Source organism: Macrobrachium nipponense, chromosome 40, assembly GCF_015104395.2.
Source record: "Macrobrachium nipponense isolate FS-2020 chromosome 40, ASM1510439v2, whole genome shotgun sequence".
In the NCBI taxonomy this organism is placed as follows: domain Eukaryota; kingdom Metazoa; phylum Arthropoda; class Malacostraca; order Decapoda; family Palaemonidae; genus Macrobrachium; species Macrobrachium nipponense.
The window spans coordinates 11,275,624-11,299,197 of record NC_061101.1 but is presented as its reverse complement, the minus strand read 5'-3'; the positions used below and the strand labels follow the sequence as shown (position 1 = coordinate 11,299,197).

The 23,574-nt window shown below is 37.8% G+C and overlaps 1 pseudogene; it reads right to left on the bottom strand.

Moving 5' to 3' along the window:
- LOC135211834 (ATP-binding cassette sub-family C member 3-like) overlaps positions 1-23,574 on the bottom strand; it is a 37,432-nt pseudogene that overhangs the window by 12,718 nt on the left and 1,140 nt on the right.

Here is a 23,574-nt window from a genome sequence, read left to right as displayed (position 1 = left end):
TAGTGTGTTTATGTGTGATTGTTTCTACTTATTATGGATTCCACCGAGACTTGTCATATTAACTGACTTAAGTCAGATGGAAATACTGTTTGCAAATGGTGCATGCATGGTGAAGTTGGAGCAGATGCTACTTAGCAGTGTGCATGCTGTGTTTTCCTCATGTATCATAATGGATGTTTGTCTGTCATTGCTATTTATCTTGTGGACACTTTATGATTGTACAGTTACTAAACTAATTGTTGCCTGTATATATCTAAACTTTCTAAAGTTTAAACTTTACTTTCTACATCGTTTATCATGTACATTTGTAATCAGCATCCTTTGTTACTTCTGCATTAGTATATCTAATGCATTTTGTTTTATGAATGGCAAGTGTAAGTGAGTGGCTTACATGTTTTGTAACAAAATCCTAATGATTGACAGTAAGACAACATGGGTTCAGGGTTGAAGAAACTATAGACTCGTGAATATTCTGGATATCTATCGGTATTCAAACGGAGATGATGACCATAGATATTGAGGTAACAAAGTATGACAGTTCAGTTCTATGAAAGCAAAAGAAGTTGCTTCCAATATTTATAATTTCCTGTAAAAATGTGTAAGAGTCAATGTGGTGAAGTTGCTGTGCTATTCATATAACTACTTATTCTGTTTACAGTTTGTTTGAAAGGTTGGTTAGGGCATCTGACAAATGTGCAAAAGATGTCCTCATGAGAATGGATAGTTTCTATTTCACTTTCCCTTTATCAGCACTGTCCATGTTGAAAAAAAATTTACTGGCAACTTCTTTTTCAAGTTTTTTCTTCTCAAAGAGTCATACAATACTTACATTAAGTGCATAAGTTATTGACAGCCCAACTACACCAGGGTGCATAGCGTCCCTCCCTGCCACAGCAAAAATAGCTGCCGCAAAGGTAATCAAATTTCCTAAACACTCCAGTCTCACTAACAGCCACCTAAGAAAGAAAGAAAGAAAATGCATTGTACTTTTAAGAGAAAATAGCATTTTAGTTATTTTTATTTCAAATGTTCAAATTTATGAAACAAAAATGATTTCAAATGTTTAAAACTATGAAACGAAAACATTCATAAATATATATAACAAATTTCCAAGAAATATTAAGCACAAAACTATGGAAATTATATTACTAATTATGTACCTGTTAGTTGCAAGATTTGTCACAAATGCCTTGGCAGCATAATCTACTTTTCTTTGGCACTCTTCAACGAAGTTGTCTTGCTTCTTGAAAGCTCGAATAAGCGAGACTCCTGCAAATGTAATTATGTATATGGATTATTGTCATTAGAAGTACTATTAAGGTGAGATGAACTTAGCAAATTTATGGGTGTATAACTGTACATCATATTGAATTACAAATTTTTATTATGGTACATATTATATGTCACAAAATGCAAAACATTGTAAAAATGATTCTGATGGGCCCAACTACTCAAGAAAATGATGCTTTCATAAAAAATTAGACCTCTTATGCTACTCAGAATAGCACTCACCTTGTAAACTTTCACTGAAATAGGAGAAGATTGGAGATTTAGCGAGTGATTCTACAATCTTGATTGTCTTGCTGTGGATATGTAAATTTTTTGGATATAATAATATGCCACAGTCACTGGAAGAATGACAACCAGCACTATTGGGGTGGATGCAATAATCACAATCAGAGTCGTCAAAACCTGCGGGTTAAAAGGTTAAATTGAGAATTCTTATAACACTTCTGAGGAGTAAACATAATGGTAAAAATAAAACAAAATGGCTTAGTAACCACTATATGTAAATACCACATTACATAGACTTTTCTAAACAAAACACTGTGTACATACATACTGCTTACCTGTGCAAAACATGTCAATGTTGCTCCTATCAGCATTGGAAGAACACTGTCTAAAACATCCATTTCCTTACTCATTCTGTTCATTACACGGCCACTGGGGTTGGTGTCAAAGAATTTCATAGGAAGGCACAAGACATTTTCCAAAAGACGTTTGTGAATATTCTTCCCTGCCATCATAGTTCCTGTCCAAGTGACAAGTGACCCAAGGTAAAAGAACAGTGCTGAAATGAATGAAGGGTTCAGAATTATGACCGAATGGAATTAGGCATACACGATAAAGAGTAGTAACACAACTGCGTAATTTGTATTGTTGACTTACACTGGCCTATCCCAAAGCCTCCATATCCAAGCAGAAATCCAGTTCTGTCAAAGTCCGCAATGGTTTCATTCCCAACAGCTGTTGACGCACTTGAATACTGTGCCAGCCAAACATTACTCCCAGCCTGGCACACCTGTAAAAATGGATGAATACAATCAACTCTGTTAGCTGTAAATTTGAATAAAATATAAAGAAAAAACAATACTGTCTATATAATTATACAGGAACGTTATTCTGGTAGCTGAAAATTTTAGGTTTTGAAGACTACTTTATATTTATGACGTTCTCTATTCAAGATTAGTATTTATACTTGTAACTTTGGGTAAGAGACCCGGAGTTGTCTTTGTCACAGGAAATCCTAGCGATAACATTTACCCCTATAAGATAAAAGATACACTTAATTTCCGTATGTACACCCATTTGTGTAATCTCTTTTGTTTCCTGTTCAACTAATTTCTTCTGAGGAGTTCTATGGAAGTTACAGCAAGAGTGAAGACTCATACTCAATTAGCATTTCAGTCTTCTACATTAACTTATATTTATTTTTCATGATGTCATTTTGAAGTTGATACTCTACTTCTCTAATAACAACATATCTTCAGTCATTGCCAGTTACCTTCTTGCTGAGTATTTAAACTGTATATGTACAGTGAATATACTTGTAAGCTGCGAATCTTAATAATAAAAAGAATTTTAGAGTAGTTAAATTAGTACATACCTGATCTTACAAAATCAATGGTGCTCATTGGAAACTTGTGTTTTTCCAAGTCATCGCTAACATTCCTAACCTTTAATCAAATCCTCGTCGGGATCTCACAAAATCTGCCATTTACTTTTTACATGCACTAAATTTTCAACCTACAATTACCCATTGCCTCACCAAATAACCTGACTATTACCATCCTTGTTTGCTAGGTGACTGAATTTGCCTCAGAACACCGCAGGATAAAAATCAAACTTAAGTAATGGGCAGAATAATTATTAATTGAAAAACCAAATGTATCTGAAGTCTTTTACTTTGCACTTACCTGAGCAATAACATAGAAGATAGCTGGTAACGATGCTGCCAATAGGCCTATAGACTGAGCATAAAACTGGTATACTTTCCATTTGACCTGAAATTATTTGTAGTTATAATTAAAACAATATATTTGTGAGAAATAACTGAAGACATTCTTATAATCTTATACAACTGAATAAATAATGACTGACTACTGTTAAAGTTATGTCCTTATGAAAAAATTAGGTCTCATGGACTTGTTTTATTTAAAGATAATAAACAATTTCTGAGGAAAAAACTTCTCTTGGTCCTGACTGGTCTCCTTGGACCCATGTTGGGTCATACGGCCAAAATGTTAAGCATTTACTTTAATACTACGGGTAACTAAAGTTCTCGTCTTATTTTTTTATAATCTGTAAGTAATCTTGTATTAATATTCTACATTAATATGTACATGATTAAACATAATTATCAAATTCTGATAACATTCCAGTACCTGTTTCTACAGCACATTAAGATTATAAAAAGGACCTTGATGGTTTATGACTGGCCATTTATGAAACATTAAATCAGCACTGTACTGACTTTACTTATTTTAGCCACAGTAATACTTTACAGTAAAACTCACGAGTCAAGATAAGATTTATTACCATCTACCTTGGAAAAGTAATTTTTGGTATGGATATCAAACTTCCACGCGTTTTTTGCTTTTACGTAATAAGATTTTCCAGGTTCATAAATAACCTATACAGTACTGGTCTATACCTCATACTAAACAGGTACGGAGTAATCAATGCAAGTGAGATATACTTGTGTAACTTTACCTTTCCAATTTCAACTTTTTCATCATGAATCAAAATTTGGCCATTCTTCTTTACATCATTAGATCTAATTCCATCAGCTGGTAAAGAGCCTTTAAGTAAGTTTTTGCTTGACCCTGTTAATTCATTTTCACTCTCACTGTGATGCCTACTGCTCCCTGTGCTGCTGTTTCGTCTTCGTCTTTTGATAGAACCCACTCTGATGAACAGATTAAATTTAAACATAAAATTTATTAACAGCTGGAAGATATGTTCAAGATTTTGTCAAAGTGGTGGGCCTTTATGTGAAAGTACTACCATAGTAGTTTCCTAAGTTATTCACAACAAGTTTGAGACTTCTCACTGCCAATGTAAAAATAAAAGACTTACCTTCCATCTTCTGCTTTGCTATGTCTTGACAGCTGTCTCAGTAATGCTTGTCCACTGGGTGTTCCCTCAAGTTGGTCACAAAGTTCATCTAACTCTGAAGTAAAAGAGGTCATTACTCTCTTCTCAAAATACAACTAACAAAATTAATATGTTTGATTGTAATCTGAGTTAATACCTCTCCATTGCACTTTACTAATACACTACAATTGTGTGAGCTGGGTATAAAGTATATAGGAATATATAAACAATATCAAAGAAAAGATATGAATAAATATGAAACATCTTTTAACTTTCATAGAGCAATACCCTCATTATAAAAATCATGAATCAGAGCAAGATCTATATTGCATTTGGGGACACTTGGGCGATCATGAAAGCTCTGCTTGACTGTTAAGTTTGTGATGAGAGCATTAAAATTATGAATCAAGTATCAGTTTTCAAGAATAACAAATCTAGTTAATTTATCCAATATGCCTCCAACAGTACTGTACATACCATTATCTTCTTCATCTATGCTATCTTTTGTGTTAATGTGCTGCAAGAGAAACTGTGCAAAGTTTCCTCCCTGAGAAAGAAGTTGGTTGTAGGTTCCCTTCTCAACCACAGAGCCATCTCTCACTACAAAAATTTCATCCATTTGTGGCAACACCCATATTGCATGTGTCACAAGAATCCTTGTCTGAAAGAAGACAAAATCTTAGAGGTTTACAAATCATAGACACCACCTGTAAATATCCATACGTAATTGAAAGCAGACAATGTTCAGATGATGAAACCCATAATTCACTCATTTCCCTAACTGACAATCTTATGTTACTTGCTCAAAGAAGTCCAAACAATTAACATGGCTTTATAACCACTTGTAATATACCAAGCTCTACCATCTCTGTCAACCGTAAAAGCATGCTGAATGGGCAGGGAGTCATCCCAAACAAATAAAGATTTGCCTGCTTTTAATTCAACACTCACTTTTTCCTGTCATTAAGCCCTTGGGTCCTATGAGATTCTGAAAAATGTGTCGTCCAACATGGGCATCCACTGCACTCAGAGGATCATCCAAGAGAATTATTTCTGCATTGCTGTATGCTGCACGCGCAAGCGAGATTCTTTGCTTCTGACCTCCACTGAGGTTTATTCCCTAAAAATAAAATGTTGAAAGCAATGTAAAATGGTGTCCACTTCTGTGACTGGTCTTTTTTACTATGATTTTTATATTTCATATTATATAGTATGTAAAAGGTCTCTGTTTCATTGCCGAAATAAAATGCAATGGCTATCCTGAAAAAATCACAGCTCTTATAAACTGAAGGTTAATCCCGTGTTGAAAGAGTCCATTTACTAATGAACTAACCTGGTACATTTATTTATTTATTTAATAATAATTCACTTAAACCTTTCTAATATCATATATTTACTTTTGGATAAGTATAATCATTAGCAAAATCCTTTAAACATGAAGTGATACCTTTTCTCCAATTTCTGTCAAATCTCCTCCAGGTAACATTTCCAGATCTGGCATGAGGGCACAAGCTTCGATCACTTTGCGATATTTTTCCTCATCAAGTGGTTCACCCCCAGATTATGTTATCTTTTAAAGTGGCATTCTGGAGCCAGGCCTGTTGTGAAACATATGCTACTCTCCCCTGAAATGGAAAAAAAAAAAAATGACTAAAGCACAGTCCTCTGAGGGATTTTAAATCATTCCTAATGTACTAGTCTAAAAGAGGTAATTTTGAAGTTTATAGACAGATTGCTTTATCCATAAATCTATATTTCTATGATTTCAAAAATACTCCAGATCTTAAGCACAGTTAATGACAGTTCCACATGACACTCCTGTTCCAATACGAATAACCTTTATTAGGTAAGGTCTAGTGCACTGGTTTAGGATACCTCAGAGGATATTTCACAATAGAATAGTAGCCATTCTTTTCATCCACATTTAAGTATAGAATTCTTCTGCACCTGTGCTATAATTTAAAACCTGGGTAAATACATGAATTATCTATTCACAAGAATATCAGCTGATCTCGACTAAACTATAAAAACATCTAACAATAAGCTTCAACTTTAAGACTATTTGATGATTGTTTTGAATCCACACCCATGGTCCTTTTAAAATAAAATATGATATACGAATTAACATTATGGCAAAAGAAATATTTCAGAAAAGATATGGATTTTTCTATAAAGTAAAGGATGCCACTGCACTGGAAAAGTTGAAAATTGTCCTATACCGTACATTGGAAATACATATGAGTAACTTGAAATCATTATTAACAGACAGAATTTTACCTACAGTATTTTGCAAATGCATTCTGGTAATGTTATTGCTTGATTAATTTCATTTTGGTACCTCGCAAATCAAAACACAAATTGAAATGTTACAAAAAATTAAACTGGATACTACCATTCACATAATCAAATTGAGTAAAATTGCCATGAAGTCTTGATTACTGACTTGGTTCACAGCATAAAAATAAAGATAACTAAAAGGTAACAATGTCTTACGTTTATGATTACTCTTCCAGCTTCCTTTTGCATTTCTCCTAACATGGCTGAAAAGAGAGAGCTTTTACCAGACCCAACAGAACCAACCACAGCAACCAAGCTCTTATATGACACTGTCATGTCTATATTTTTCAGAGTCCAAGGTTCTTCATTATTAATTGCACCCCAACTGAACTGTCCACCATGGACAGCAACTGCTGAATCTGAAAAATTATGATAAACATACCAGAATTAATTTGTGTTAAAGCTACGTATAAGCCGTAAAAGTTTTCTGAATTAGAAAACCATGCAAAGGCATAAAATTAAATTTATGAAACCAAGATTCTAATGATAGATCTACAAGTTTTGATGAGCCACTTTCAGAGCATCACTGAAAATATTTACTACACTTACTGACAGACAATTTAACTCAAAATAGATGGCACAAAAGACCGCACAATAACAATGCTCAGTGCTCAGTACACAATATCTTGACACAGTACTGCATTTACTAATTTGCTTATTTTGGCTTCATCTGACAAGCATATAATATACATTACTTCATGTAGTAAAATATGTAATTTCTCTCATGGCAAAATAGCTCTTGTATCATTTCAATGAATTCCAAAAGAATTCATGATTCCCTCTCTTTCAGCATTGGTCACTATATATCTTTACTCTAGAAGAAACCTATACTACTCTGTTTTTTCCATCTGTCCATCCGCCTGTGGTGTTTCGGCATGGTAACACTGCGTCCACGGGCTTTAAATAGTTACGCTATGTGTAAGTTTTAGGTAAATAAAAGGATATCTGGGAGTAAATTTGCAACTGAAAAGTGTTTTAATCAATTACAGTATGCGAATTACACCGTTAATATTCGAAATAGGATATTATTGTTATTGTTGAATGTAAGCAATGTAACTATGTAAAGCCCGGGAAGCAGTGTTACCATACGCAAACACCACAGGCGGATGGACAGATGGAAAAAAAAAACAGAGTATAGGGAGCATGTGATGTTAACCTCTGGCCAGAAAAAATGCCTGAGAGGTAATCTGTAGACTCAACTTACAAAAGGGGCTTTCACTGATACAAGGATAAATACACTGTACACTAAACAAAAATAAATCAACAAAAATACAGAATGTACTGTAAATCATGTGGCCAAAGGCCAGTAAGTAGAACACAGGGTATTAAGTACCAAAGCAACTTAAGAGATCTCTGGCCTCAATACAGTTTATAACACGCTAATAAAGAGCAATAAAAAAAAATATCTAGCACTTTTCTGCAGTCATCATACGCATACAGGTAACTTGTATTTAATTTATCCAAAAAGGCAAATATTAAGAAACCAACAAAAAAGAAAAATAAGTATAATGCAGACAGTATATGGTTTCCCCCAGTAACTGTGATAGTATTTACCGAAGAAAAAGATTAAACTCATCTCTCACTCAGCTAGCTGGCTGCTGTGTGTGAAAAAGGTTGCTCTGTGTTCGATAATACAGCACTGCTTTACATGAAGTTTGTACACGGTAAGAATTTGCATCCAGTAATGCATGGATATAAATTACAGCATAACACAAAAAATAATGTACTTACTTTCGTCTGCGTCTTGACAGACAGCACTTAAATCGATATTTGAAGACCCAAAATATTTACCCAATCTCTTCAGCGCTACATTAGCCTGGAAATGAAAGTAAAATAATCACCACAGTACATTAATATAAAATTCTTCCTTTCATTAATAATTCATATTGAATAGTTATTAATTTTTTTCGACATTAGGACAGTCAAATACATTAACTCATTTTTTGGTAAAACAATCTTAATAGAAGGCTTAGGTCTGAGCAATATGTAACAGAAAGTTGACAGACTTATAATATGCAGAGGATGCTGTATTAATCAGCAAAACAACACAAGATTTATAAAGGTTGCTTAATAGAATGAATCATATATATAGAGAGATGGGACTCAAATAAAAAAACTACAAAAAAAAAGTAGGAAAAATCTATTTCTGGGCGAGGAGCCGTGTCGCCCAATGAAATAGGTTCCTTTAGCACTATTTCTAAGGTAAAATATTGTTATAATACCAGAGAACTGCTAAATTCGATATACCAGAAATATTCTGGTTTGCTCACCTTTATTAAGGTGTCGGTATGGTTCCTGGGGCGAACAGGAGGTTGCAAATGAGTTTTTTATTTGTGAACATAACACCCAGAAATGCAAGAGTGGTTGGAATTTCATAGAAGTCCTTTGAATCACATGGTGTTGGATGAAGTATAAATGGTCATAAGCTACATATGACAGAGGTTGTATATAGCTCATGAGCTGCATATGACAAGTTGTACTATATATTTTAACTCTGTCTCCTTGTAATTTATTAGAATTCAAATTATGCAACTTTTTTCTTTAAGTTAATAATGGCTATACATAGTGATTAATACCAGAAAGCACTTATAATTAGTACTACTAGTAAGGCTCTTTACTTTGTGAAGTGTCAGTATACTACTAACATGAGGAAATGGAATGACATAGCCAAAGGAGAGAGAAAGAGACTAGGCCAACACTACATTACAAAACAACATGAGCTAAATTACCTGGATTGCCTGAGCAATTGAAGCAGGCAACTGTGTGATGGGCATCCTCATTATGTTGAAGCGCGAAATGGCTACAAATGCTGTCTTGGCATCTAATACATTTTCCTCTGACACCATTACAAATGTAGCAAAAGATCCCCAGGGCTACCTGCAAGGTAAGAATCATGAAATTTAAAGTACTACGGCTTCTATTTTTACCTCCATGCAAAAAGTTTTACAGTATATGGATTTCTTCAAAAACTTGACAAAGTGTGAGCCTTACAAATGGTAACAAATGATTTGAGTTTGGGAGAAACAGTTATGTTACATTTAGGAAGGAGGGAACTTTTAGCAGTTGGATTTCTCAGCCTAGGTAGTAGATGGTTGGAGTTTCTGAATGCTCGTGTCTTAACTTTGTAAAATGATTAGTGTCGACAGAGTATACTACTTACATAACAATGACAGTGATAAATACATGGCAGTGCAGGATAAATCCAAACTTAAATTTCTTGCTATGCATAATAAAAATTGTTCAATTTACAAAAAAATATAGTAGAGTACATACAGTACTAATAAAGAAAATAGGTATTAAAGTAGCATGATACTAAAAATTATTGTTCTTTAAAGAATTTAACTGGCTGTAAAAAAATAAGCTTACCAAATACGGAGTTGCTAACCACACACAAAACTTGCAAAAGCTTGAAAATATGCAGACTTCCTGAGAACGCTTATTTCATCTTTTCTAATCACTTCCCACCTTGTTTGGCAAATGATCCCTCCCAAGCATATAATTTAAGTACCTGCAATATAAAAAAAATTTATAAGATAAAGAAATAAATTCTGATCAAATGCACTGTAACTAATTTTTGGAGGCTATCAGTTCGGTGTGGACTATCAACTAATTTAACAATTGTTTCAGATTAGATAAAAACATAAGGACTATGGTCAGTAAATTAGCAAATAACTATTACAATAGCAACTGCTTACCTAATACCATTTATGATTTCATTAAGTAACTTTATTCTCTTATCCTTAAAAATTTCATTTGTGATGTCTGAAGATTTTTATTTTGTTGGCTACTACACTGTTTATGGGGATCAAAAGAATAAGTACAGCAAGCCCTGACAGCACAGATGGACCTAAAACCAAGGGAAAAAAAAGATAAAGCTTGTCTACTGTACCGTGTTAACCTGAAATTTGAAGATTTCTATGAAAATATAAAAAGCAAAAAGAAATCCATTACTGCTCCAGGATAAATGGCTATGTTTTGAAACAAACAATCTGGTTGCCTACTTTTTACTTTCCTTCAAATTTTATCTTTCAAAAAGTAAATCCTTGGCTGAATCTTTAGTCATAAAATGTGGCTCAGTGATACAATATTGTTTAATAACTACTTTAATACAATATGAAATAAACCACCAACTCTGTTATTGTATATCTAATACTCAGTACAGTAGTAAAACATCCCAAAACCTAAATATCCTTACCCAGTAGCTGCCAGAGCTCATATAGGGCTACGCTTATCACAATCGGTGCACCCCAAGCTAGGTTTATGTACAACAGCGTATCACTTAAGCGCTGGGAATCGATTGACATAAGATTTACAATTTCTCCCACTGTAGATTCTCTGCGAGAACTATTGGACAACAGCAAGGCCTGTAGAAATATTGCTTGTAGAAAAAAGGCAACATTCTTAACACTAATGAATGTACTGTATATAAACATACTATACATTGCATAACACTAATGAAATGTACTGTATATACATACATGCTAGTACACTGTAGTTAAAATTTTTTCAAATAAATAAATTCTTTGATTATTTATCTATGTATATATGTTCCTGTTGTAATTGCCTTAGGTGCAAGACATAAGAACAAAGGAATTATATTTTGCTTTTTATACAGTAATATTACATGGTTGTCAGCAAAAGTGTGCTCCATTTTCCCACAAATCTAAGGATTACACATAAATATATGAATGCAAATGCATATACAGTAATAAATACTCGTTTTAAGAGGAAAAATCTCTTAAATACCAAACAGTAAAGACATTATGGCACTTCAATCAACAGCTCAAGATCTGAGTGACAACAGCGTTAAGATTAGCTGTGCATACAGTACAGTACTCGATTTGCTTTTTTAAGTGCTGCTATAGGCATATATAACTTTGGTTACTACAACATTATGTTTAAAATAAGTAAATTATTTTGTGCCACAAATGATAACAAAAGGAAGTACAAAATGGCAGGTAAAATAATCAGACGCATCAGTCTGACCCAGAACTCAGGGACATCTATGGGCAATTTTAATTAAGGTAATAATGACGTATTGGTAATATACTGTACTACAAGCAAAAGTAATACAACAGAAAAAGCCTAAAACTTACTTTGCGGTATACAGCTGACATGATGGTAGACCTCAACTGTATCGCCAAGGTTTGATCAATGTAATAAAAAATGTTTTTGACAAACGTAGTCAAAAGTGTGATTAGCATGAGGAGCAGAGCATAGAAGTATCCATGCCAAGTTGGTTCACTGCCATCTATAGTAAAACTTATCAGGGCACTGGAGATGAAGACAAAACACATTAATTACAATTCTGTGCTGTGCATAGTGCATGGAAATACCATTACTGTATATGTATAAATAAACAGCATTTTAAATGCTAGTCAATAATGAAGACTGACTTAAATAAACAAAACAAATGACCAGTAAATCATGGAACCTATTGTGTGAAAAGAAATGCTATTAATATATACAAAGTAACTAATTATTTATAAATATAAAGTAATTAAATATATATATCAGTAAAGCATTAACAGGAACATTAACTCTTACATGGTAATCTAAAAAAAAAAAAGAATTCAGAAATTATGTATAGACCATATCAAGTTTTTTTTTTTTTGAGTGATTAAAGTTTACAGCAAAAATGACATTACCTTAGAAGTCGAGGAGTAGCAAAAACCATTACTCTGATGCTATGTATAAGAGTGTCGCCATAAAGAATGGTAAAAAGAACAGCCTTAACAAAACGGTGTAACACAGATACTTTAGGTAGAGCAGATACATCATCTCCAGGTATTTTTTTCTGCCTAAGAAATAAAGTAAGACTTTGTAAGACACTGGTTGCTTTCATGCTACTTTATGGATCTAATCTCAACTATAATTCATAAAGGATAAGCCAACATACACCGTATCATCCAGAGCAATGTACAAGAACTTCAAATTGCAATTAACACAAAAGTACAACTGTTTACCACTTAAGGTAAATAAAAATATTCAACATTCACAAGAGATTATAACCACTTGACAAATTTTGATTTTTCTAAAACCAAATGTAAACTTGGCTTTTTTCAGAAAGTTTTTCGGGAATTCAAATTTGGTAAAATTCACACAAAATTTATACCCTACACGCCGATCTTAAACTTAATGCAAGAAAAAAATTCATTCTTTATGAAAGCAATTCATTTGAAGGAACTTAGAAATATGTTTTGATTGTATTAGAAAACAAATGACATTAAAAGTAAAGAGGTAATGGGTACTTATATGAAAACAAAATCACAGTAGTATAAGTACCTTTACATAGAAAAGCACAGGAGGCAGTGTGGAAATTGCAATGGAAAGATTTTTAGGATAAACATCAGGTAATGAATAGACTACAAGAAGAAGAGATTGGGAAGTGAGGGATAAGCAGACAGGAAACTGAGGTGTGACAATAATGAATAAAAAAATTAAACAATAAAGGTAGCAGATGTGGTTTCCTAAATAGTGACTCAGTTTAAAGATACGAATAGATTTCTTATAAACAGAATGAATTGATATACATTAGCAGGTAGTATTATGTAAGATAAAGTAAATGGTCATTTCATGTTGTGCTTATTGCCTTTTGAAGCGTGAATATTTAAAGATGATCATAACTATATTCCAAAGGGACGACATCAAAAGATATGGTACTACAACAATACGTACGTAATGCAGAGAGCTCACTTTGCCATGCGATCTCCCACTCTCTGTCTAGATTTGTGGTGCAAATGCGACTTGGAAGCTCCCAGAGATCATCTGTTTTTTAAATTGGTCTTGTAACCTCGCCAGACCATTCCATTTGCCCAGTGGAAGGTCATTCTGCTTATAAAAGATGCATCGTACTCAGGAAAGGAACTCTGAAAAAGTAAGATCTCTTAGATATGGAGGTCTCAAAATTGTAAAGGATAGATTTCTTAGACATAAAGGTCGTGAAATGGCAAAGATAATACATCATTATCAAATATATGATTTCTTAGATATCAGATTCATGAAATCTTTCTATAATGAGAAACCTTCTATACGTACATGTATGTACTTTACTTGAATTAACAGATTTGAATTTCAATAAAGAGAATAAAGTTACATCAATAAAATTAGATTAGTAACACTCTCTATTGTAATATGAATGCTATCATTATTTATTTCATCTGTACTTTCGCATAAATTTGTCATTATAGTATACTTAATAGGAAAATACTAAAAATTACCTTAGATTTATTGAACCACTTGGTCTCAGGTGGATTGTCTGCAAAACAGTTAACAATAAACAGGGCAATAGCACCAATGTATTGTAACAGGAAGGTCACCACCAGAAGAACATGTAGCTGGTCATTCTGGAAAATAAAAAAAATAAAATAAGAAACTATACATACAGTACTTACATTTCTTTGTATTATTCAACTGTATAAACCTTTCCACTTAAAGAGAGGAGCTTCATAAGATTTTACCCTTTTGTTTCCAAACATTCACTTATTGAGATGAAAAATAAACTTGCTGATGAAAGCCTTTGTAAAGATGCCAATAGCTCCTGAATAATGTGATTGCAAAAATGGATAATGAAGTCCACAGCAGCAATCATACACATAATTATGTAAAAATGATATTGTCATGTTACAATAAAGTTTTATACATACTTACCTGACAGATATATACTTAGCTATAGACTACGTCGTCTCCGACAGAATTTCAAATTTCGCGGCACACGCTACCGGTAGGTCAGGTGATCTACCGCCCTGCCCTGGGTGGCAGGACTAGGAACCATTCCCGTTTTCTAATCAGAATTTTTCTCTTCCACCTGTCTCCTGCGGGGAGGCTGGGTGGCCATTAATCGTATATATCTTGTCAGGTAAGTATGTATAAAACTTTATTGTAACATGACAATATCATTTTTATACATTCAACTTCCCTGCCAGATATATACTTAGCTGATTAGCACCCACTGGTGGTGGGTAAGAGACAGCTAACTACTGAAATAGACAGGTAAACAACATATGTTGTAGGTATTAATAAACCTTGGTTCCTACCATTATTAGGCTGAAGACTTCGCGGCTACTGCCTTGGAGTCTGCTTAGCCTCAAGAGCCTCAGCGAGATATTGATCTATGGCTAAGAGTTCTTGTGGGTCTGCCAATGGGTTCTTATCCACTTACTCGGCAGAGCCTAAAGGCCTTTGTCATTGGGTGCTATTCCACTAACATGACATACACCTTGTTCAAGGAGCACAACACCGATCCCGATCACCTGATCCTAACATCCATGTTAGTTCTAAGATTGCAAGGAGTTATCCCCGAACTCCTTACAAACAACCAAAAACTCGAAACATAATTACACTTTCATTTATACAAAATATACAAAAAATTTTGTACTCCCCGACTAGCCATACATACCTTGATCCCCTACCAGCAATGACACTATGCGCCCGTGCGACTCCGTGAGCTTGCTAATAGAAAACCAAGCACATATCTGACAAGAGGGTTTATGTACGATAAAATTCAAAATATTTTAAGGATCAGTCTTTGCTCCAAGACCCAGCACTGTATCTGCTGATACAAATGGACCTAGAGAGAAGCACTTCTCATAGGTCACTCTCACATCCTTCAGATAATGAGATGCAAACAAATGAATTGCACCTCCAATACGTAGTCTCAATGATATTTTTAAGAGACATATTCTTTTGGAACGCCAAGGACGTTGCTACTGCTCTCACCTCATGGGTCTTAACCTTTAGAAGACCGAAGGATTCTTCCGAGCAGTTCTTGTGAGCGTCCGTAATTACGCTTCTCACAAAGAAAGCCAAGGCGTTCTTGGACATGAGTCTTTTGGGGTTCTTCACAGCACACCAAAGACTTTGTTGACAAGCTCCCATCTGTCTCTTCCTCTCTAAGAAAATTTAAGAGCTCTCACTGGACAGAGAGACCTCTCTGTCTACGAGGTTAGATAGACCTTTTACTTCAAAGCTTCTGGCCAAGGTTTTGACGGGTTTTCGTTCTTCGCCAGAAACATTGTCTGGAACGAACAGATGGCAGCATCTCCTTTGAACCCCACTGTGGAATCTAGAGCGTGCAATTCGCTCGTCCTCTTGGCTGTAGCGAGAGACAACAGGAATAAGCATTTCCTAGTGACGTCGCGGAAGGAAGCCAGATGTAAAGGCTCGAATTTATCCGATGAAAGGAATTTCAGGACCACGTCCAGATTCCAACTAGGTGTTCTAGGAGTTGCTGCTTTTGAAGTTTCAAAGGATCTAATTAGATCGTGTAGATCTTTGTTGTCTGCAATATCTAGCCCTCGATTTCTAAATACTGAAGACAGCATGCTTCTGTATCCCTTTATTGTTGAGACAGATAGGTGAGATTCCTCTCTCAGAAAGAGGAGGAAATCGGCAATATTCACTATAGAGGTACTGGAGGAGGACAGCTTCTGACTCTTACACCACCTCCTAAAGACTTCCCACTTCGATTGGTATACTCTTCTCGTCGAAGCTCTGCGGGCTCTAGCGATAGAGCCCGCAGCCTTGCGGAGAAAAGCCCTCGCTCTGACAAGTCTTTCGATAGTCGAAAGGCAGTCAGAGCGAGACCTGGGAGGTTTTGTGATGAAACCTCTCGAAGTGGGGTTGTCTGAGTAGATCTGGTCTGTTTGGAAGAGATCTGGGGAAGTCCACTATCCACTCCAGTACCTCCGTGAACCATTCCTGGGCTGGCCAAAATGGGGCTATTAGTGTCAACTTCGTGCTCTTTGAAGCTACGAACTTCCTGAGCACTTCCCCCAGGATCTTGAACGGGGGAAAGGCGTAGGCGTCCACACCCGACCAATCCAGGAGAAACGCGTCTATTGCGAAGGCTCTCGGATCTTCCACTAGAGAGCAAAAGATCTCTACTCTTTTGGAGAGGAACGTCGCAAACAGGTCTATGTGAGGTCTCCCCCACAGGGACCAAAGACTTCGAGACACTTCTTCGTGTAGATCCATTCTGTGGGAAGGACCTGATTCCTCCTGCTCAGTCTGTCCGCTCTCACATTCTTTATCCCTTGTACAAATCTTGTGAGGAGAGTTATGCCTCTTTCTTCTGTCCAGGTTAACAGGTGTTTTGTTAACTGAAAGAGGGAGAAAGAGTGCGTGCCTCCCTGCTTGCGTATGTAAGCCAGAGCCGTGGTGTTGTCCGAGTTTATCTGTATCACCCCGCCTCTGACTATCTCTTCGAAGAACTTTAAGGCTAGGTGTATGGCCACTAGTTCCTTGCAATTGATGTGCCAGGACACTGTTTCCTTTGTCCAGGTGCCTGACACCTCCCTTGCTCCTAGCGTCGCTCCCCATCCCGACTCCGAAGCGTCGGAATATAACACTTGTCTGGGTTCTGCAGGGCAAGCGATACGCCTTCGTTCTTTTGAAGAGGAAGGATCCACCACTTCAAGTGATCTTTTATCTCTTGTGGAAGCGGGAAGATGTCCGAGAGTTGTCCCGTCTTCCAACTCCACACCCCTTTCAGGAAAAACTGAAGAGGGCGAAGGTGAAGCCTCCCCAGAGAGAAGAACTTTTCTAGTGAGGACAGGGTCCCTAAAAGGCTCAGATAATCCCTCGCTGAACTGTTCTTTCTCTCTAAGAAGCTCGAGATTTTCGACAAACCTCGAGTGATTCTTTCTCTCGCGAAGGAAATACTCGAAAACCCCGAGAATCCATCTGAATCCCCAGATAGACCAAGCTCTGGCTGGGGATCAGCTGCGACTTCTCGAGGTTCACGAGTAATCCCAGCGATTCTATCATGTTTCTTGTTACTGATAAGTCCTCCAAGCACTGAATCTCCGACTTGGCCCTGATCAGCCAGTCGTCTAAGTAGAGGGAGATGTTTATTCCCTCTAGGTGAAGCCATCTTGCCACATTCGCCATCAGGTTGGTGAATACCTGCGGAGCTGTAGACAGACCGAAGCACAGAGCCCTGAATTGAAAAATCTTGTCTCCTATTACAAACCGAAGATATTTCTTTGACAAATGGTGAATGGGAACGTGGAAATACGCATCTTGCAAGTCCAGAGAGACCATCCAATCTCCTGGACGAAGAGCCGACATTACTGAAGCGGCCGTTTCCATGCGGAACTTCTTTTTCTGAACAAAAGCGATTCAGAGCGCGTACGTCCAGTACTGGTCTCCACCCTCGATGCCTTTGGTACTAGAAAAAGGCGATTGTAAAATCCCGCGGGGAGTGTGGATCCTGCACAAGTTCGATGCCTCCTTTTCCCACATTTGAAGGAGAGTCTTTCTCATTACAGGGTCTCTGTACCTCGCTGACAGTTCCCGAGGCGTAGATGTTAGGGGAGGGCTGTCCTCGAAGGGGATTACGTATCCTTTCTTTAGGACCGACACTGACCAAGGGTCGGCTCCCCTTTTTTGCCCATACTCCTGCAAAGTTCAGGAGTCTGGCGCCCACTGGTGCTTGAAGGAGCAACAAGTCATTGGTTTTCTTGAAAGGTCTAAAGGAAGACCTTCCTCTCTTGTCAGAGCTCTTCTTTCTGGCAGGGGGACGAGCCGCTGCACCTCCACGAAAGGGCTGCTGAGGAGGACGAGAGTCCTTCTTAATCGTCGACACTACTGGGCGTCCTTTCTTGGACGTTTGTACTAGTAGGTCCCTGTTTGTCGCCTTCCTTCAGTTAGCGAGCGAGATATATCCTTCACTAACTGAGAAGGAAACAGTGATCCGACGAGAGGGGCGAACAATAAAGGCAGTCCTCTGGCTCGGAGAAACCCCTTTTGATAATAGGGATCCATATACTGATCTCTTCTTCAGAAGACCAGCCACCAAAAAACAAGGGAAGCCACTTCTCCCGAACCGTCCTGTACTGCCTTGTCCATGCAAGACAGGACGCTATGGAGAATCTCTGGGTTTTTAAGAAACTCCGGATCTTTAGATTTGTTGGCCAGAACTCCGAGTGACCAATCCAGAAAGTTGAACACCTCTAAAGTGACAAAAAGTCCCTTTAGAAAGTGGTTCAACTCCGAAGTGCTCCACGTTGATCTGACCGATCCTAAGGAGTGACGTCTAGAGGCCTCCCACTAATTGGAAAAGTCCGCATCTGCCGAGGCAGGAAGAGAAAGACCCATAGTCTCTCCTGTCCCATACCAAATACCTCTCTTTCCATGGAGTTTGGAAGGAGGCATGCAGAATACAGTCTTTCCCACTCTTTCTTCTTGTCCATCCAAGAATCTAAAGAATGGAGTGCCTTCTTCATCGAAATTGCAGGCTTCATTTTCAGAAAGGCCGAAGATTTTGCCGTAGCCGAGCTCGAAAAGAGAGAACGAGGAGAAGGAGGAGCCGCCGGACTAAGAGAGTCTCCAAACTCTTGTAGCAACAATGAGGCTAAGACCTTATAATTCGAGAGTCCTTCATTTGCAGGAGGTTCGTCATCAGACAAATCGTCTAAACCTCGATCAGACGAAGGAGAAAGCTCTCGTTTGGAGGGAGAGTCCTTCCAAGACCTCCTACGATCTGAAGGAGAGGAGCTTCTATTTGGAGAAGAGTCATAAATTCCAGGAAAGAGTCTCCGACTCCTGCCTCCTGGCTCTTGACTCTTGCTCCTGACTCCTGCCTCCTGGCTCTTTGACTCTTGCCTCCGACTCCTCGCCTCCTGCCTCCTGACTCCGGACTCCTGGCTCCTGACTCCTGGCTCCTGCCTCCTGGCTCCTGCCTCCTGACTCCTGCCTCCTGACTCCTGCCTCTTGACTCCTGCCTCCTGCCTCCTGACTCCTGACTCCTGACTCCTGACTCCTGCTCCTGACTCCTGACTCCTGACTCCTGACTCCTGACTCCTTGCCTCCTGCCTCCTGCTCTTGCTCCTGGACTCCTTTTTCCTCCTGCCTGGATGACTCCACACTCCTGGCTCTTGGCTCCTTGCCTCCTGGGTGACTCCTCACTCCTGGCTCTTGGCTCCTGCCTCCTGGGTTGACTCCTCACTCCTGGCCGGTGCCAGAGACGACTGATCGGTTCATCCACGTTCGTACAGGAAGCCTCACCTCGAGTAGGAGCATTGATCCTGGCGGCCGATACCTCCATACGTCTGGAGGATCTTTTGATCGGAAGGGAAGAGTCTTTCCTTCTAGGAGGCTCCTTTGAAAGGACTCCTACAAAAGACGAAATCTGTTCTTGCATAGCCATCATGAACCTCTTCGTAGCCTCCTCTTTATCCTCTTCGGGAGGAGGGGAAGGAGGAGGGGAGGAGTCCATAGCCTCCACCTCCTGACTCCTTCTCACTCTGGTTGAAAGAATGGCTCTTCTTGTTCTTCTTAACTCCCGAAGGAGACTCCTCAGGGAAGTTTTCTGGGCTCGAGTCAATCGTCGGAGCCTTCCAACTCCTCTTGAGTGGTCGAGAGCGATCTGAATCCTCCAATCACGTCTCGGAGATGAAGATCCCGACGACGAAAAAACACTCACGCAGGACGCTTTTGCAATAGCGATCCTTGGCAGTCTGGGGTGTCACAGAAACTGCCGAAGGGACACCTGATCGGTGGGGATTCTCCACAAACCTCCTTTCGGTTTTCGACATTCCTTCTCCTCTGGGCATGTGAGCTTGGAAGAGGTCTAGACCTAGGAGCGTTGCGAGCGACCAGATGCCCCCTCCACTACACTGGGGACACTCATATCACTGTCCACTGAAAAATCACTAGCCTTACCTTGTAGGGCAGCCATTTTGTTTTCCATCAACTTGAAGGCTGCTTTAGATCCGCAAGTTCTTTCGCTGAATCTACAGGTTCTGGAATAGGAGAAGGGGCTGCAATGGAAGGAGAAGTAGCAATACTTACCCTTGGGGAAGATCCCAAGCTAGGAAATTAGTTCAGATCTCGAACTACTTAAACTTCTATAAGAAGCCTTCCTCACTCTTTCTCTCTCTAACTTTTTCAAATAATTAGTTAGATTCTTCCATTCATTCTCACTCAAATTCTCACATTCCTTGCAAGTATTAGTGAAAGAACATTCATACTCCCTGCAACCTTGCATACAGTGTGAGGGTCTACCGAAGCTTTCGGCAACCTCACCTTACAGCCTACATTCACACAACGTCTCACAACCATTCCAGAGTCAGACATTTTTAAAGAAAAATCCAAAATTAAGTCCTCAAAACAGTCCACAAAAGCGTATGCCAATCCAACAAATCCAGATACGTCACCAAAAGTCGGTCAAGAAGATCAATTGCCGTGAAAAAAGAAAACCAATCGAGAGGAACCACAACCAATTTGGTTGATGGCCGGGCCGGGCGACAGAAGAATTCTGATTAGAAAACGGGAATGGTTCCTAGTCCTGCACCCAGGGCAGGGCGGTAGATCACCTGACCTACCGGTAGCGTGTGCCGCGAAATTTGAAATTCTGTCGGAGACGACGGAGTCTATAGCTAAGTATATATCTGGCAGGGAAGTTGAATGTATAAAAAGAAGGCTTAATTATCCAAATGATTAAATAATAATATTTTCTCGTGGGAGAGATGAAGCATATTTACTTATATATGGCTATGGATATTGGTTTAATAAGGGATTTTGACGTAGGAAAAATCTATTTCTGGGCGAGGAAGCTGTGTCGCCAGTGAAATATGTCTCCTTAGCACTATTTCTAGTAAAATATTGCTATAATACCATAGAACTGCTAAATTGGACATGTCAGAAGCCTCTGACTCGCTCACCTATAAAAAGGTGTTGGTATAAAACTGGGGCGAGTGTTAAACACTACCACAGGGAGACATATTTCACGGAGCGACACGGCTGAGCCCAGAAATGATCTTTTAAATATGCTCCACTTAAGGGACTTGCAACTTTCAATGAAAGAAAAAGGACACAAGTAGAATATAACAGAAAACTGGTTAGAACAACAATAATGGCACTCACTCTGTGAACTGTGTATATGACAGTTGTAATGAACTGTGGCACACCGCACAAAACCAGCGCTGCCCAAAAGCAGTATATGATACCGCTGCTCTTCTCACCATGATGCCGTCCCAAAAGTACTAGGCCTAGCTGTAGTGCCTGCAGTGTATAAATTGAAATTTAAATTAAATGAATCATGAAAATATATACAGAAATACAAATGAGAAAGAAAAAGTGAGATTACTGTATATGCTTACAACATTACAAAAAGGGGATTTCAACTTAAGACATACTAAACAACTTCAGTGCTCTTTAGTTAATTCATTGCAGTGTAAATAGAGAAATATTTGCTATTCATAACAGCAAACAGACTGTTAAGGGTGACTATAAATTATGGAATAAATGGAAGAAGACTTGTAACATCTACAATGAATTGATTCAGAGACTTGCTACCAATACCTATACTATATGAACTGGATACATTATTTAAATTACCTGTGATTAATTAAAGCCTAATGCAAATATTTTGTTCACCTGTGGTATATTTAAAAATGGCGTAATTCAAAACCTTAACTAATATGTCAGTACTATGAAGCAAACTTATGATTTAGAAACAACAATTCGTAAAACAAAATGCTTCAGAGCTGTTTCAAAGGCAATCCCTGCCTTCTACTACTACTACTACTACTACTACTACTACTACTACCGATGGTATATTGGTCATATTTAGTGTTTTAAGATAGATACGAGATGGGTGAAAGTTAATCAGCTTAATTCTCGCCAACCCTCCCTAAACGAAACCTTATTAAACGCAACATCGCATGATTTTTACTAATAAGAAAGACACATTATTATCGCCTGGTCAATTTACTAAGACGCATGGAACTGCTCCTGAAAACACGCTAACAAGAAACAAAGACCGTCTCTCTCTCTCTCTCTCTCTCTCTCTCTCTCTCTCTCTCTCTCTCACATGCTAACATCACACACAACTTACGAGTTGATGTGTAAAATGAAAACATCAATAATGAGGTTATATAAAAACATATTAATACTACACAGGTACCTAATCTTAAGCTGTGCATGAACACGCTACTGTAACATGAATACAAGACTAAAACATTTTTATGTATTTTGTAGTTAAGTTATAAATATACCTCTTTAATGTAAAAAAATTTATGGTGTCATGACAAAGCACGGTTAAAAATTCCAAAGCTTTTTTTAGTAGTAGAGGAATAAATAGACCAAGATGGGAGAGAGAAAAAAAATCTCAAAAATAAAGTGACATAAGCAAAAAGGTCTGGTCTGATCGCAACACATTTACCAGACTTTTCTTGACTATCTCACTCCACTCCCATTCTCAGCTTCAATACAAACTATGATTCACGATTAAATCCAGAGATATATATATCTATGATTAAATCTGCGATAGCGAAAGGAATAGATAAAATATGTTTGCGACATTACTAAGCATAAATGTGTTTGTGCTAAAACTCAACGCAAATATACTGTTTTCAGACTGCAAATATATGTAATGGAGCTTCCATAGCGCACACAATTGCTTGAGTTACGACAGAGTATAAAGTATTTATACAAATACTAAGCACAAACAAGTTAACTTTATGACTGATGGCTAGAAGCATGCGCATGCAGCCTAAGACAGCCGCTAAGTGATAGGCCTAGGGCCAAAGAATTTGCACAGAGAAGCCTGCCAGACGTTAGCCTGATTTTCATTCATTGAGTCTAGCATTCACTATCTTCGTATAGCAGCAACACGTTACTAAAGAACGAAAAGTAAATGGTAAATTAAAAGGTAAAAAAACACGACATACTTACATAAGAAGACATAAGAATAACGGGAGCTAAATATTCATTGGAAGGAAGAGGGAATCCTTGAGCTGATAACACTATAGCCCATATCAGCTCTGCTCCCGCTATTACGATCAACAGGACGGAAATTACCTGTGATTGAAGAAATTATGAGTTGCAATAAGATGGAGAATTACGAAACTAAGA